Raw genomic sequence first — 18,435 nt, forward strand, 5'->3', positions numbered from 1 at the left:
CTACGGATTTACAACGCTAAAATTAGGGTTTCGATTCCCCTAAGTGGACTCAGCAGATAGCCCGATGTGGCTTTGCTATAGGAAAAATTACACACACACACACATTAAATGTTCAGAGAACTTTAACTTCGAAGATGTTTCTTTGCTTTTGGGCGTAGAACAATTTATTCTTGTCACTAAGTCAGCATTGAACTATGTAAAAATATGTGTAGATTTAAATGTTTTCTACCTACGATAAACCGCAGGATAATATTAAGTACTTTATAGCTGGCGTGTAAAAAATGAAAAAACTAAACTTTTGAACATTTACACATTTAAGCACATTCCAAATACTTTTATCATTTATCTTCCATAAATTTTGTTTTTAAAAATGTTAGAAAACAATTACTAAAAGGTGATTCATTGAAGTTTGTATTGAAGAAGTTTTGGAATTTAAAATTAAAGGTTCAGATGTTTGGATGTTGTCTCTTTATTCTGGTAATAACATAATTGTACTTTGTCCATACGCTTGGACTGTACAATTTTTGTAAAAGCATGTTGTTATAAATAGAGCATACCCTTATAGAAGATGTCTCCCGTAACTCAGTGTTTGCGGACTTGTAACACTGAAAACCGGGTTTCTATACCCTGAATCGTGGTGAGAACAGCATAGATATTCCAATGTGTAGCTTTGTACGTAACTATTAGCACACAAACAATATAGAATAATTTAGATCCGTAATGAAATGCTATTAAATGACAGCAGTAAAATAATCTATTTTTCTTTTGTAATTGCCATTTAAAAGTCCACTCACAGATGATATCCCAACCTTAGACAAGTGTGACTACATTTTTGTCTTTACTCTTATTTCTATCCTTGACCGTTTAAGCTAGCTAGTTAATTTGACTTTGTAGCTAGTGAGCGTTCACACGTTCTGACCATGATAAGACACTTCATCCATTTATCGTTGCGAGCAACAGTTTTATTGATTGCATTTCGCTTTTAGTTTACAATGTTGTTCACCATGTTACTGAAATATTGTTGTAAACTCTCGTTGCTCACGAGGTATACGTGCAATCCTTTTCTTTCCCTCCCTTTTTCCCTTCACGAAGCACCTGCGAGACCTGTCTGTGTAGCTTATGTCACAGTGAGTTACGGGGCTGAATATACCCAGCTCAAGGATGATGTATGTTCATGTACTCAAACAGAGACGGGAAACACCATAAACATTTGCCAGATACGTCGACTGAGCCAACATCACCTGCATCATTGTCCCAGGACGGCATTGTATCTCAACAGACAGTATGCAGTAGAGATATCACATATTAGGCGGCACATGCAGTACATGTAAAAGTAGTTGATAAACAGCTGCAGAGGAAAGTCAGCTACTACAGGTGTTATACTGACGTCAGTAAAGGTGTGTGTGTGTTTTGTTATAGCAAAGCCACATCGGGCTACCTGCTGAGTCCACTGAAGGAAAGTGAGTAAAGGAAGTGAAGCAGCTTTGATAATAAAATAAATAGATAAGGAATAATGGCTACTTTGGTTCGTTTTCCATAACTTTGACCTAAAAACTTGTGCAATATTTGATTTACTACTTTAGTAGCAAATCTTGATGAAAACCAACTTACAGAAGTGTTTATGCTAATCTGTATTTAACAACATATCATCGTGAATAAATAATAAATAATAATAAATGATTAAACATATTTTAGGAAGCAGTTTTAACAATTCGTTACTAATAACTAATTACAACATTTCTGCAGTTGTCACACGTTAAAGCTATACATTTTAACTGACTGTCTGTGTTTTGTGGGCGACCGAAGATTTTGGTAATAAACCTAAACTGTTCATATTCAAGGTAAGAGCTGTCCTTATGAAATTGTAGCTGTAAATAATCTTACTACCCTGCAGAATTTGAAATACCGATAAGGATTATACGACGCGCTGTGTACGTATACAACCCATCAACTGTGTTGTTTGTCAAAGATCAGTAGCTTTATCAAAAGCAGTTGTGTCTAGTCTCTGGAAAATAAAAATACGGTCGTATGTTCAAGCAACAACATTAACTTATTATTTCCCGATTGTAGATTCAGTTGAAAAGAAGACCAAAATGTGTTACTAACACTAACTTATGGATTGTATATGTGTCTGTATAAAGTGTAAATACGGCGTGAGATTATAGAATTCCGAAGAATTTACGCGAATTTTATCTACCATGTTGTACACAAAAATAATGAAAAACTACATATATGTACGTTTCGCCAATATCCCAGGTTTTTCAGTAACAAATTGTGCTGGGCGTGGATTAGTGGCTAGCCTACCTTACTGTGAATCCCTTTGCCGCAAAATTATACTTTGGAGCTGTGGATTTGCCGTAAGAATGACGGTCTAATTTCACTATTCGATTGGTTCTCAAGAATTGGCGCTGGATGCTGTTAGCTGTAGACGTTTTCCTAGCTTTTCAGTTCAAAACGATAATAAGTTAACACAAATAACACTTATGCAGTTTGCGCGAAAATGTAAAACAAACAAACAAAAAAAAGAATCAATGTCAAACCCAGACTCAGTATGATTATATTTATTAGGTTGAGTTTGTTTTTCTAATTATGAAAAACGTTACCGCATACCAATGTTGTGTTATCGAGTTTATCCTTTGACAACTGCCCCTCGCTAGCACAGCGGTAAGTCTCCAGATTTACAACGCTAAAATCAGAGGTTTGATTCCCTCCGGTGGGCTCTGCAGATAGCCCAATGTGGCTTTGCTAAAAAGAAAACACACACAAACAAAAACACCCTTGACAACTATTTTTCAGTAAGCAAAGCTAGAAACTTAGATGCAATATATTTATTCAGATTCAAACAGTCCTAAGTTACTTAGTAATTTATGTCAAATGGTCTCTGATATTCAATGGATCAAATGATATTTTCTTTTAAAATTCCTCTAAAATAAAAATTTACGTAACGCGATAAAACAAACCTCAACTAAACATATCTGCTAACACATTGATTTAGGCCCTGATATTAAAGATATTTCATTTATTTATTTTCTCTACTTAATATCGTATTTAGTTTCATCCGGGTCCGGCATGGCCAGGTGGGTTAAGGCGTTTGACTCGTAACCTGAGGGTCGCGGGTTCGAATCCCAGTCGCACCAAACATGCTCGACCTTTCAGCCGTGGCGGCGTTATAAAATGACAGTCAATCCCACTATTCGTTGGTAAAAGAGTAGCCCAAGGGTTGACGGTAGGTGGTGATGACTACTAGTTTTATGCTGCTAAATTAGGGACGGCTAGCGCAGATAGCCCTTGAGTAGCTTTGCACGAAATTCAAAAACAAAGGAACACAGTTTCATCCGTGTATGCTGAAGATATCTCACAATTATTACTTTAGATCAATACACCAGATAGATTTGGTTTGCTAGTCTTCCAGTGTTATAACAAATGAAATTATTTTAAACTGACTTGCTGTGTAGGCATGCGTGAATTATTTTTCACACTTCAATTTTCTTCTATTTTTTTAAAATTTCTGTTTGGTTGTATACACAAATGAGGAAAGTTCAGAATGATTCGTTGGTTTATTTGTTTTTCCATTTCGCGCAAAGCTACACGATGGCTATCTGCACCGAGCCGTCCCTAATTTAGCAGGGTAAGACTAGAGAGAAGGTAGCTAGTCATCGCTACCCACCGCCAACTCTTTTGCCAACGAATAGTGGGATTATCCATAACATTATAACGCCCTCATGGCTGAAAGGGCGAGCATGTTTGGTGCGATGGGGATTCGAATCCGTGACCCGCAGATTACGCGTCGAACGCCTTAACTCACCTGACTATGTCGAGCCGTTCAGAATAGGATAGTATGTGATTGTTTTTTATGTAAAAGATATTCATCACAATGTTCTTTCATCTACTTGAATTTTTAAATTTCATTATAATAGAAATTCTATCTCTGGTAATGTAAGTAAATTTGTCGTATTTTATCCAAAAATTATATTAAATGACATTAAATACTGTATTGATAGTACAATAATCATATTAAACAAAATACCTTGTTATCAATTAGGAAATATTTATTTAACATACAGCATTTAAGTGGAAATTTAAGATAATAATACTTCCTTTATTTATGTCACCCCCGTAGCAAAGCTAGAATACGGGTTTTGATACTCGTGGTAAGCAGAACACTGATAGCCGATTGCGTTGCTTTGTGCTTAACTTTTAAGAAACAAAATACTTTATTTATAATTTACCTCGTTGGCTTAAGCCCAACTTTTAGTAAAGTTTCGATACAAAGAATATCGTTTGTGTTAAAACAGTATACGGCTGCGTCGCATTTAGACATAGTTTAGTACAATTTGAAGTAACAGCCCTTTTGTACAGAAGTGTTTCGTGTTAGTCCTACTTCACGTCATTAGTTTTGTTTGCCTGAACATCGATTATAGGCGGCCAATATGGTGGGTAGTATTTACCAGTGACGTCACTATAACTCACGTATACACGTCTTAAACCTTTCGAATTTTTTTTTGTTTTCGCTCTTGTATGACTACAGAAGATGAAATATCACGCCTATAATCTTTTTATGGCATAAATGTTGTATATCTTTATTTTAAAATGTTCAGGCATATTTTTAAAAAAGAATTTCGTACACATTGCCTAAACTTTGTTTGTACACTCTTCTATAACAGAATGTACTCAGCTGTTTTGCCCTTGTGATGTAACAGATGGTCTGGGCTAGTACAAGTGTTACTGCTTCTACATCCTCCTAGTACACTAGACGCTAAATGTTTTCTTGTCACGTGCAGAAATAAACATATGAGAAAGATTACGTTTAAAAGCAGAATCTTCGTAAACCTTGTGCTTTCAAGAACTGACCATGTTTGTGCACAAAGTAGATCTAGAGAAGCTGGTCACATGGGTAAAGAAGAGTGTTTACCATTTTTACCTGATGTTGACGTACCACGCCGTTTGTTGTTGTTGTGTGTGACGTAATACATATATTTTTTCAAAAGTAGAAGGCTGTGCCAGTTTCCTTTCTTTTGATATGGTCTGATTTAATCATACTTCACTTAAATCAATGCGTAACTTCAGCTTTATAGCCGTATTATTGACCTCTTTGTTTAAGAATATTGTAACAGAAAAGATTTGAATATGTACTTCGAGGTGTGATAATATTTTAATATTTCGAGTTTCTATTGAATCGTGTTGTTTTGTTTTAGAAATCGGAAAGAAAAAAGAACAACCTCTTACATAGATCAAATTAATAATCAATTTACTATATATATATATGACAGAATATGTTTCGGACATTTATACAACCTCTTGTTGCTATAGCGACGAATAAATAATATTGAAAAGAACAAAATAATGCCAAAGTTCACGCACAAACAAAAACTATTTATAAATGATACGTCATGCTCCCTGTTAACTGTGGTATGGTGGCGGTGTGTTTCTCGTGAGTTCTAGAATGATTGATAAGTCTCTCACCTCGCGATTGGTCTAAAGAAATCTATAGCCAGTGGTTGTCAATATTTTAAGATGTGACTCGATTTCAATGGAAATTATTGACTTATGACGTTTTGTGAAGACTCTGGACGTGATGGAGAAAAATGGATATCATTTTCTTATTCAGCATATAGCAATTGCCGTAGAATATGGAAAACATTTCAAACAATAAAAGTATTGCAGACTTGTATTCTTTGTGTACGTTAATCGAATGGGATCAACACATAAACGATATGCAATAAAAACCTGTGTCATTTTACACAAAAATTTTCAATTGCCACCATCCTTAGTAAACAGTAACCTTATCCAATCTGATGGCAGTTTTATTTTACTTGGTGACCATAATGAAAAACCTCGTGTTTGCAAACATTGCAATTCAATAACTCAATAGTATATCTGTTACAATGTAAATATGCCATAATTTTAAAGAATGAATCAAACATCAACAAACCTATCTTAAGTCTTAAGCAATCTTCGACCATGTAATTTCTTTACTTCGTACTGTATATATATTCCCGTTCCTTGGTAATCTACTTAAACCAGATGACGTCACAACCTTCAAAGATTGTACATTTATTACTGTGTTAATTAATCAAGCTTTTGATAAAAATTTCTTTGTTACCCATTTGACACGTCTGTAAACTGTATAAGTTACATGAGGTTCAAGTTATCGAATGTCTTCTTGTTGAAGGCAATTTTTCTAATCTTCAAAGTATAATTTAACACCAATACTTTCGCAATCCTCAACGAAAGGAAACTTTTTAGTAATTATAGAAAAAATCCTGTTAAATCTGTTTTTTTATTAATACATGACAGTCTTATTTTTGTTCTATCCAATGACATTAACATTTTCTTTATGGCTGTTTTCAAAGCTTTATTTTATTAGTAAATGATTAAACCACTTGATGTCGCACCATAGCAAGATTTTAACTGAGGCCTATGCAAAAACTGAATGAGACGATTTGAAGCCGAGAAACGGATAATATATTCTCAAGTGATGATAGGTTACTTGTAAAAATAAAGATATTTTATGGGATGGGCAGGAAGTCTTAAAAATTTCAGAAGTAGCTTCTTTTGTCAACAGGCTAAAATTTCTTTACAGCGGTATAGAAACGAAAGTATCAATTTTTGTCTTCATGATTTACGCTAAATAAGTGTTAAGATGTGACGAGATATTTTGGAATTAAAATTATTTAGACACTTAGATATACGTATAAAATTGCCTTAAAGATTTGTGGTGAAAATAAACGAACAGTCAGAAGGAATCCTCTTTTCGGGTTCAATAACTTAGGGCTAAGCTAATGTATCATACATGCAAAGTTGTAGAAAATTTACAACAACCTGATAATAAAATGATTAATAGCGTTCCTAAGGTTTCTCCTTACAAACTTTCACAAGACTGTTGTACTAATAATACTGAGTTTCTGTTGATGAAAATAAACATATTACATGGTGAAATTTTCAAACAACATCTTTTTATGTAAAGTTAATCAAGTTCCTCACCCGAAAAACATAAACAAGACTTGTTTTTGCTATAGGTTTACACTATGTGTAAGTTAATGGAATACCATTCCATTGTTGGAAATAATACTTTTATTTTCAAAACGTGCATAAATCAATACATTAATAATATGTAATTAACAATACTGATGTTCATAAAAAAAAACAATACTTATATTAGTCTCGCTGTTTTCTAAACTATGAATGAAATGATTTGCAAAATTTGAAAAGTGAATAGATATGACAGAACGTATGATTTCAGTGTTTAACTATAGATTTCTTGACCTTCACAATATTGATTGCAGTTACTTTAGGTGGCTCGTAAAAGTTTATGTTTTCTGCGAATTTTGTAGTTAGCCAAAATTCTACGAAACATCTGTTTCACGGAACTTAAAAGGTTTTTTCTTCTCAGCATAATGTGTAGGACTTGTATAGTTTATATTTTAGAAACATAGAACAGACTTTAGACCTGAGTGTATTGCCTTGATTATAGTACACTACATTTGGTACCTTGTCATATATTAACATATTGATCAGAATATTTCATGGAGGCAGGAGTCACAAAGACCTTTGTTCACTGTTCATAATTCGGATTTGTTTTAGAAGTTTAATATCAGTTCTAAAAAGCATTGATACATTATTTAGAAACAATAATTGTTTGTTTGTTTTGAATTTCGCGCAAAGCTACACAAGTGCTATCTGCGCTAGCCGTCCCTAGTTTAGCAATGTAAGAGTAGAGGAAAAACAGCTCGTCATCACTGCCCACCGCCAACTCTTGGACTACTCTTTTACCAATAGGCATGACTGTCGCATTATAATGCCATACGGCTGAAAGGACAAGCGTGTTTGGTGTGACGGAGATTCAAAACCTCAGATTAGGAGCCGAGTACCTAAGGCACTCGACTCGTAATCTGAGGGTGGCGGATTCGAATCCCCATCACACGAAACATGCTCGCCCCCTCTTCCGTGGGGGCGTTATAAATTAACGGTCAATCCCACTATTCGTTGGTAAAAGAGTAGTCCAAAAGTTGGCGGCTGGTGATGATAACTAGCTGCCTTCCCTCTAGTCTTACACTGCAAAACTAGGAACGGCTAGCGCAGATAGTCCTCGTGTAGCCTTGCGCGAAATTAAAAACACATATTCTTATCGTCATGTTCTTATGTTTCTTATATTTTATTTATTACGAACGTATTGCCTTTTATAATTTTAAGTATGTATAAGTTTCAAATACAAAAGACAAAGCTGTCTTCCCTCTAATCTTAAACTGCTAAATTAGGGACGACTTGCACAGATAGCCGTTGTGTAACTTTGCGCGAAATTCAAAATAAACCAAACAAGCAAATGACAAAATATCTGTTTGTTAGGAGAAATTTCGAAGAATGAAATTTATAAAAAATTGTGCATCACTCCGTTGAGCAACTAATTAAAAAACCGTTTTTTGTCGTGTTCTCATGATTATGTATTATTAATATTATGTTAAGATAACGTTGAATGCTCTCTTGATAGTAAAACACTCTTGGATAACCAGGCCGCTGACAGTAACTTCTGAAATGATTTTCATACTTGTACTAAACGAGTAGCTGAAATAATACTTTTAAAGAGGTACTGTTGATAATTCAACAAATTCCACTTTAAGCTTAGATTTAACCGGACATCATTTAAAATCTGTTCTTAGAGATTTTATCAAAATAAACAAAATGTACTTTCAATCCCTTTAGTCCTAAGTCACAATGTTTTAGGAATTATGTCGTGTTTTGTCAGGGAGCCTATGTTTCTTTAGATGTAATACTGACAGAAGTTTCAGAAACACAGGATTGAGTACATTACATTGAAATTGTTTTGAATATGCAAATAGTTAGTTAGTTATCACCATTAGATTCCATCAAGGAACATAGGGCCGCAATCGCTTGCGGATTCTTCAACAGGTATTTAAGTGAGTAGGTTGTTAGCCCACTGCACCGAGCCGTCCCTAATTTAGTAGTGTAAGACTAGAGGGAAGGCAGCTAGTCATCACCACCCACCACCAACTCTTGGGCTACTCTTTTTCCAACGAATAGTGGGATTGACCGTCACATTATAACGCCCCCACGGCTGGGAGGGCGAGCATGTTTGGCGCGACGCGGGCGAGAACCCGCGACCCTCGGATTACGAGTCGCACGCCTTACGCGCTTGGCCAGAATATGCAAATGAGCTAACCATATGTCAACCACAGCCGATATGAATTCACGGTAGCAAACAGAACTAAATTTGTAAATTGTTTGACATTTATAGATTGATCACTTTTTGGAAAGGTATGTAACAACCATTTCAAATGTAAAATATTCATGCACTTAAATCACAAAGAGGTGTTCTGCTCGAGGACTTTTTAAATACGAGGATATTTCGCCTACCTAATGACATAAAAAAGAAACAAAGGATCATGGATCAACTTGGAAACTCAGGATCATCCAAAAAAAGACCCGTAATCAGTTGGACCATAGCCATGATAAGTGAACTTCCACATCTTTTAATAGTGGAAAACCTAAGAACATGAAAGGCCAGTTACAAAAGCCCAGGCAACAGTACAATGCGCAACATACGAAGGACATATGTCTGGAAAGTAATACAAGTCACGCGTGCTCGCTTCATAGATGCACATCTATTCAGCTGTCTGTTTTCCTCGAGCAATTGCAGAATGAAACGGGTATCCATACTTATTCTATAGGAAGACATGCTGTTCATGTGGCTAGCGCAGCTTCTATGGATTTTTGTGTAATCGGACTATTGAAACGGGTCGCTGAAAAACTGTTAATTCTGTGACAATCTTTAAAAATGAACCTTTTGCGATGGTAAATGTGTTGCAGAGCTATTGCTGAGAGCGAAGTTGTCAGATAGACCATCTTGGATGTGGCGATGTTGTGAGGCTTCAAAATCCTTTTGATAATATAACGACTCAACCTTTGTAAATTCGATTTCGTATTCGGGTAATATTAACTTAAAAGTAATTGAAGAATGATTGGAACACTTATTTCATGCTGTAGATGCTTCAGTATATTATTTTTGTTTATGTCATGAATATGACTAAAAATAATATTTGCGGGTCTTTGTTGTTAAAGAGAACGCCTCCACTTTTCATCCATGTAGTTTTTGCATTAACCAAGTATAAGTAACGTGCTTATGGATACAGATATGTGAATTATAACTTGGTTAACAAGAAAAGCTTTACCCAAAGCAGTGTGATCCTTATAGTGTGGATCATATAATTTTGTTCAGTGAAGCCGTCAGAGGACTTGGGCCTGAGGCCCTTTCGGCCCAGGGTGTATATTAATTCAAGTCTGATTCAGTAAATTCAACGACAGGTGAAGTTAGATTTTAGGTAACCATGGAAACAGGCACTTATAACATTTCATTTTGAAGGAAAATATTTACTTGTTTCCGTGTTTTTTTGTGTTTTTTTTTAATTTGGAAGATGTGCTCGTTGCTTGAAGCAATTTTATGGTTATATGTTAGGCTTTTGCATTGAAAATTGTTTGTGACGCTGCTTAAATCAAAGAGTATTGAAAGTTTAATGTCCAAGGCCTGGATTATCGTGAACTAAATGCATTTTTAATCGCAGATATTTTACACTTACTATTATGGAGTCAAGTATGTATCTTAGTGTCATGTTCACAAAGTATTTACGATATTGTATTTTTTTTAGAATAAGTGTGGTCCACGTTATCAAGAAATCTGTTATGAATGTTAATGTTAAAATGCTTTTGAATTCAATCATTTTTCTTAAAATTTGCTTTAATGATACCGTTTGAGCTTGCAATTTATGAGCCAGGCATGGAGTAAAAATTAGTGGACAGGTAGTGTTAATCTAGAAATTCGTGGTTTACACTTTACGAAGGTGTGTGTATATGTGATTTATTGGTGACGGTCCAATCCCACTATAATATCAAACAATAATAGTTCAAGAGTTGACGGAGGGTGCTGTTGATGAGTTTCATTCCCTCCGATCTATAGGTTCAAAATTAGGGACAGTGATGAGATGATGGTTTGTTATGAGGCTTTGGGCAGAATTTTGAAACTAACAAACTGTGTGGGTAGCACGTTTAAATCTATCCATTTGGTTGAATAATATTTCTGCATGGTTGAGGTTTTCGATGAAGGGGAAGTTGAAACTGTAATGTCAGTCTAAGCATAAGAATTACTGAAAGAATTAGGTAGAGCAGCACTAATGGATGTCTGAGTTAGAGATTAAATAAGCACTGAAAAACGTACGGTGTGAGAGGACACACGTTTATTAATAACACTTGCATGAGGATTTGGGACATTTGAATACAGGGGGTTTGAAAGGACAGATATAGATGAAACTAATTAACATACAAACACTATCAAACACAATGGTCTTTTCAAAAAGTTTTATACCTCTCAAGAGAGAATACGAAGTCTTATAAAACCATAGAAATTCTATTGTTTCAGAGTAAAGAATGTCTTTAAATAGAGTGGATCATTTTAAACATGAAAGTAATTTTGATCAATCCGTCTCCATGAAGGCCACTCATGACGTAATTTGTAATGCCAACTTTTATCTTTGTGAACTATTGTGTTATATGATGGGTTTTTAATTCTAGTCCAAAGTTTTCTAGGAACTAATGGTAGTCGAGAACGATCAATTAAACTTGCTGTTTTGTAATTTTAATGAAAAATGTAAAGCATGACACAATTTAAATCTCCAGTTGGATGGAAAGCAGGCAGATTGGTGTTAAAACTAAAAAAAAGCAAAACAGTTATCGACTTTAAGATGCTTGTTTATAATCTAATTACCAAGGAAGCTTAAGAACTTGAACTTTACGTGTAAAAATGCTTGTTTTTGTTTTAGAGCAAACCTACACAATGCTTATCTGCGCTCTATCTACCGCGCAGAATCGAACCCCTGATTTAACGTTGTAAATTTCTTAACTGACCACTGACCGACATAGAAACAGTGAAAAATTATAAAAAAACTGTTTTACAAGATTTTATTGTTTATTAGCAATAGTTTTAAATACTATAATTTTTATAGGTAATAATTAACTGAAATAGCAAAAAATCCATTTGATCTGATCTGATCACCATATAAAGTATATAACTGTTGAGAAAAGTCTTACACACAAATGTTCATTTCGTAAGAAATATAATTTATAACATGGTGACTTAACGCTTGAAACAATTATGTCTGTGTAATAAACATTTATATATTTTTTTTGCATATTTGAAGAAATGTCTACTGTAATAGATTCACATAGTGTATTGCTATGGCAATCAAAGAATAACAGGATAAACAGTTACGTTTCACCACATGTAAAACTTATTTCATCGCGATACACACTATATACATTTATGTTTCACTGTCTCTAAAACTAGGCCTGATATAACCTTTTGGTTAGGACACCCGACTCGTAATCTGCGGGTTCGAATTTCGTCACCGAACAATGCTTGCTCTATCACCCATGGGGACATTATTATGTTACTGTCTATCTCACTATTCGTTGGAGTAGCCCAGTGCTGTTACTGTTTGTGTAGCACGTGTGTGTTCCAGCAACGTAGAAATAAAATAAACCCGAGAGTGAGTGACGTTGACTAGCTATTTTCCGTCTGGTCTATCACCTCAAATTAGGATTAGTAACGTACTATCAGTCAAGTAGCTTTGCGCGAAATCTCACAAATAGATAATGTATAAAAAGTGACTGATCGAGAAACAGGATAAGCATTTATGTGTCGCTGTGATATAAATTTGTTTCATCGAGCTACAACAAATTGCACGCTTATACAGCAATTACGAAGCTAGTCACACCAAACATGCTCGCCCTTTCAGCCGTGGGAGCATTATAATGTGACGGTCAATCCCACTATTCGTTGATAAAAGAGTAGCCCAAGAGTTGGCGGTGGGTGGTGATGACTAGCTGCCTTCCTTCTAATCTTACACTGCAAAATTAGGGATGGCTAGCGCTGATAGCCCTTGTGTAGCTTTGCGCGAAATTCAAAACAAACCAAATCAATGGAAGCGTGTCTCACCAAACTGCAGTAAGAAACATATTTATGTCCCTCTACGTGTGAAACCGGTCTTATCAATATATGTGATATGGTGCTTTACAGAATTTTCGAATTTACAGTTTTAATGAAATGATTCTTCAGTATCGAGTTTTAAAACAATCTTTTCAGAAGATCCTAAAAGTGTTATCAACCTTAGTAAAATACATTTTGTAGGGAGATGTGATGGATAAATAACGAAAATTATTAAGCGACCACGAACTACCAGCACATAATTTCTAACAGGTAGCACTACAATAACCAATGTTTTTGACTGGCAGGAAATAAATATTTTCATAATATACAGACATACCTAGATTCTTAATACGTTTACTAAATGTAAAAATACCCATTTTCATACAAATACAAATTACTTACTTATAATGAATGATATTATTATTTACTCTATTATCATCACTGGGCAACGCTTATTTGAATTTTAAATTTTATTTTAAATTTTCAATAATTTTAAATGTTGAAACTGACTTATTTTAGTTTTTTTTAGGGTTAATATTGGATTTCAAGACGTACCATTTGGTGGACAACAGTTAATTGCTATAGTGGTCGTAGAATTGTCCCTTTATTTGTTTGCTTAAGAAGTTATACTAGAAAATTTGTTTGTTTCAGAAGTTATACTGGAAAATATTTGTTTGTTTCAGAAGTTATACTGGAAAATATTTGTTTGTTTCAGAAGTTATACTGGAAAATATTTGTTTGTTTTATTATGCTGGAAAATATTTGTTTGTTTCAGAGTTATACTGGAAAATATTTGTTTGTTTCAGAGTTATACTGGAAAATATTTGTTTGTTTCAGAAGTTATACTGGAAAATATTTGTTTGTTTCAGAAGTTATACTGGAAAATATTTGTTTGTTTCAGAAGTTATACTGGAAAATATTTGTTTGTTTCAGAAGTTATACTGGAAAATATTTGTTTGTTTCAGAAGTTATACTGGAAAATATTTGTTTGTTTCAGAAGTTATACTGGAAAATATTTGTTTGTTTCAGAAGTTATACTGGAAAATATTTGTTTGTTTCAGAAGTTATACTGGAAAATATTTGTTTGTTTCAAGTTATACTGGAAAATATTTGTTTGTTTCAGAAGTTATACTGGAAAATATTTGTTTGTTTCAAAGTTATACTGGAAAATATTTGTTTGTTTCAGAAGTTATACTGGAAAATATTTGTTTGTTTCAGAAGTTATACTGGAAAATATTTGTTTGTTTCAGAAGTTATACTGGAAAATATTTGTTTGTTTCAGAAGTTATACTGGAAAATATTTGTTTGTTTCAGAAGTTATACTGGAAAATATTTGTTTGTTTCAGAAGTTATACTGGAAAATATTTTCTTTTTTTCCACTTCACTGTTAAAAACTATTTCTTATTTTTATCTTCAACGAAAGTGTAAATTAGTATTCCAATAAAAAATATATATAATTAAATAGTGTGCTTATGGTAACTTGAAATACAATTACCCAGTCCTGCACAATTTTGACTGTTGCTGTCTTGTAATATACTATTATAAAAACTCATGTAAGCACTCCATTAGGTTATTCTATCGAAAATTTCACATTTCCTATAATGTAGTACATTCTACAACAATTATACTACTCTATGTTAATAGTTCTATACAAAATAAAGCAAAAGTGAATTGAAACAGTAGTTTTACAGGATGCAAAATTCATGAAATTCAGACACTCTTAGGTTTCTAGAGGGATTATAACATTAATCTTTTTGGTTTAAAGGTCTCATGAGACTTTTAAGTTCCTCTTATACAGGCTGTTCGGAAAGTCACTGTGCACTTATATATATTAACAGACATGTTTCAATATAGAATACAGGAGGTAAATATGAATGACAATTATAAACAATGTTGAAAGTGACCCCCGTTGGCATCAATACAGGCCTGGATCCTTCTTATATTGTTTCTAAACACCGCTATCAGATGCTGGCTTGAAATAGACTGAATAAAATATGATTACAAAACCGCACAGTGACTTTCCGAACACCCTGCACTATTATACAGGATTTTCGTATTTTTTGAACTATTTTTAGGTTTTGCAAAAGGGAATTCGTAAACCTTCTATAATATCAAACAATTCGTATGGCATCTTATAGGTTTGGTTTGTTTTGAATTTCGCGCAAAACTATTCGAGGGCTATCTGCGCTAACCGTCCCTAATTTAGCCGTGTAAGACTGGAGGGAAGGCAGCTAGTCATCACTACCCACAATCAACTCTTGGGCTACTCTTTTACCAACGAATAGTGGGATTGACCGTCACTTTATAACGCCCCACAGCTGAAAGGGCTAGCATGTTTGGTGTGATGGGAATTTGAATCCGCGACCTTCAGATTACGAGTCGAGTGCCTTAACTACCTGGCCATGCCGGGACGCATATTATAGGACTGATGATCTTAAACATAATAATGTCTTTAATCTATTTTGCAAAATCCAGTATAGTCCTTAAGAAAGATCTTTAGAATTGTATAGAACCTTTTCGTGAAGGTCAGTGAATACATCAGAAACAAATGTATGGGAGAATACATTCGAACACTTTTTATTAGTTAGATTTATTGCACTCTGACTTTTAGATCCTGTAAAACGCTTAACAAATCACATGAATTTACCCTTCGCATTTAGAAAATACCATGAAAAACATAAAACATTATCGAACATTAACAAAACAGTTAACTTGTTTATTTAGAAATGAATTTCCAAAACAGTCTGATTAGTACATTTTGTTCAAACATTATGTTACCATGGAAACAAGGATCAGTAATAGAAATGTATTTGACAAGTGTTCTGAAGGGAAGCCTTACTGAGTCCCAGGTGGAAGTTGTATGTTACTGTTTGTGTAGCACGTGTGTGTTCCAGCAACGTAGAAGTGAAATAAACCCGACCAGCAGAGGCGACTACACTTACTGGCATTCTGTCTTCTACATGGCGTATATAATTAATAGAAAAAGGTTGCTCAGTATTAGCTAGTTGGTAAAAGGTGTTTTTTTTTGTCTATCTTCATATATTTGTTTGCCTGCATGTCTGCCTTTCTCTCAATCACTTTAACGTTTTGTTGATTAAAATTACGATGCCAAGTACAAGGTGTGTAGTAGAAACGCAGATAACGAAACATTGAATTATTTTTATTACGAGAATAAAGGAAGCTATTGCTTTTTCTTTTACAAACAAAGAATAGAGACCAAAAGCATAATTTCGCGTAACATTACCAAGACACAAGTACAACCATATTTCTCGGTGCTTGTGGCTACTGATCTTTGTATATATCCTAAATAAAATAAGAAAAAGAAAGAATAATAACACGACAACAACAACAAAAAGAAGTGGAATGTGTACTGTTAAATGTGAATGTTAAATGGCATAAAGATCAATTAATCTTTGTTATTCCAGTTTATAACTGAATGTTATTGTACTCACGGTGAGCTCGTGGTTTAGATTACACAAACTTGCGTTTGTTTTATTGTCTTGAATTTTGTACATGTTCTGCAGTAATTCCTGTACACTAAATCCGGAGATGATATCCATTTTCATCATCACATACATATTTTCACAAAACGTCACATTTACTTTAACACAAGTGAACTATTTTTATTGAAATCGGAATACCTTTTGTTACACTTAAAATGTTGACAACCACTAGCTATAGATTTCTCTAGACCAATTTCGACGTGAGAGTTTTATTGATCGTTCTACAACCCGAACACAATAAATATAATAATAAAAAGTGTTCATTGTAGTAAACGAATTAATAATTTTATTTCAGAAAGAATTTTGTTTTCCTAATTTGTAAACATTCATTGCGTGATAGAAAAAAAATGCATATTCTTTTAGAAATATGCGTGACTGAGTAATGGAAAATTTACAGATTTGTGTTATTTACATTTCTTGTATTCTTAAGGTAAAATCAAGTTTCAGGTTATTCATATTCTAACATTATATACATACGGTGAGCTCGTGTTGTATGTTACTTAGATTCAAACATTGTGTTCTTAAAGCTAACTCATGTTGCAAGTTGTTTGTATTTTAACATTCTATTCTTATGGTAAACTCGTATTGTAGATTATTTATATTCTAACATTTTGTTTGTAAACAAGCTCGCCCTTTCAGTCGTGGGGGCGTTATAATGTGACGGTCAATCCCAATATTCGTTGGTAAAAGAGTAGCCCTAGAGTTGGCGGTGGGTGGTGATGACTAGTTGCCTTCTCTCTAGTCTTACACTGCTAAATTAGGGACGGCTATCACAGATAGCCCTCGAGTAGCTTTGTGCGAAATTCAAAACAAACAAACAAACAATGTAAGATGTATTAATGTTGCAGGTTATTCGTATCCTAACAATCAATTGCTGTGATGCATTGGTATTGTAGATTTTCCGTTTCCTAGCATTGTATTGATTATCAGAGAGCATGGAGCGGGGTGATAATAATCTGGTTCTGACATTTTAAGGCTAATATAAAACCTTGTGGCTCATTAAAAAGATAAAGAGCAAACACTATTGGTTTTTAACAAACTCAACTGATGGAATAATCCATTTTGTGAAGAAATAGCGGATTTCTCTTTTAGTGCCTATTTCACATACTAGTGTACTAGAGATCTTTACGTCTTTCTTACAAATCTTGGATTTGTTGTGTATTCTGTCGCTCTTTAAATCACGCAAGAATATATGTGACTAATATAATTAGTGGTTCTGCAGGACTGTAGTTAATTCGTCCTGACCTAGTCTTATGCTTGGAAGCTAGCAAGACAATATCGGAAGTTTGTCTTCAGAAACATTCTCACGAGTTACTTTTTTTAACAATTGATATCTCGTGCAGTCATCGGTATAAAACTGCCAATTTCCGTTTCAAAGTTCGACTTAATTCACAATCGTGAAACGATTTTGATTGGTTGTGGAAAACTGTTTTGTTTTTACATTTCTCTGCTATTCTACACTATGAAAACTTTTGTTTATAATAGTTGTAACTTGGTGTCATTTTAAACCAGTGAATCAATTTCTTGCTTTTTCAAATGATGTAGTTTTTGTGCGTTTCCATAATCACAGAGTCACGACATGAAATTAAAGATTTTGTACAGTTTACAATCGAAAGTATCTTTTTACAATACGCATGTTATTCTATGGAATTATTTTAATATGGATAAGAATTCTCAGCTCCTGTAAAATTACATGAAACTCGCTGAATCACTGTGTGAAAGCTGTTAACGTGAAAAAAACTTTCATTTAATTTTACATGCATGGAAATATGCGGAACATTTTGATCCATTAAATTTACTTTTGCAATCTCGTAAAAGACAGATAACATTATAATTAGAGAAGATAAAACATGCTAAAACAATGCTGAATTCAGTATAATAATAAAATAAAACTAAATTAAGGGACAGTTTATATTCCAGTTGTTTTCACTGTTGATG

At 34.0% G+C, this 18,435-nt stretch overlaps 1 protein-coding gene across 4 annotated transcripts in view; it reads left to right on the plus strand.

Annotated features, from left to right (window-relative positions):
* LOC143229356 (nucleolar protein 4-like) overlaps window positions 1–18,435 on the plus strand; it is a 107,924-nt gene that overhangs the window by 18,451 nt on the left and 71,038 nt on the right. The window contains exon 1 of one of the 4 annotated variants that reach the window (XM_076461578.1): window positions 9,597–10,337. The exons of the other annotated variants lie outside the window; for them this stretch is intronic. The gene's annotated coding sequence lies outside the window, so the exon portion shown is untranslated. Of the gene's footprint in view, window positions 1–9,596; window positions 10,338–18,435 lie in introns of those variants that run through there. 4 annotated transcript variants of the gene reach the window in all.

This window comes from Tachypleus tridentatus, chromosome 10, assembly GCF_004210375.1.
Source record: "Tachypleus tridentatus isolate NWPU-2018 chromosome 10, ASM421037v1, whole genome shotgun sequence".
Classification (NCBI taxonomy): Eukaryota; Metazoa; Arthropoda; class Merostomata; order Xiphosura; family Limulidae; genus Tachypleus; species Tachypleus tridentatus.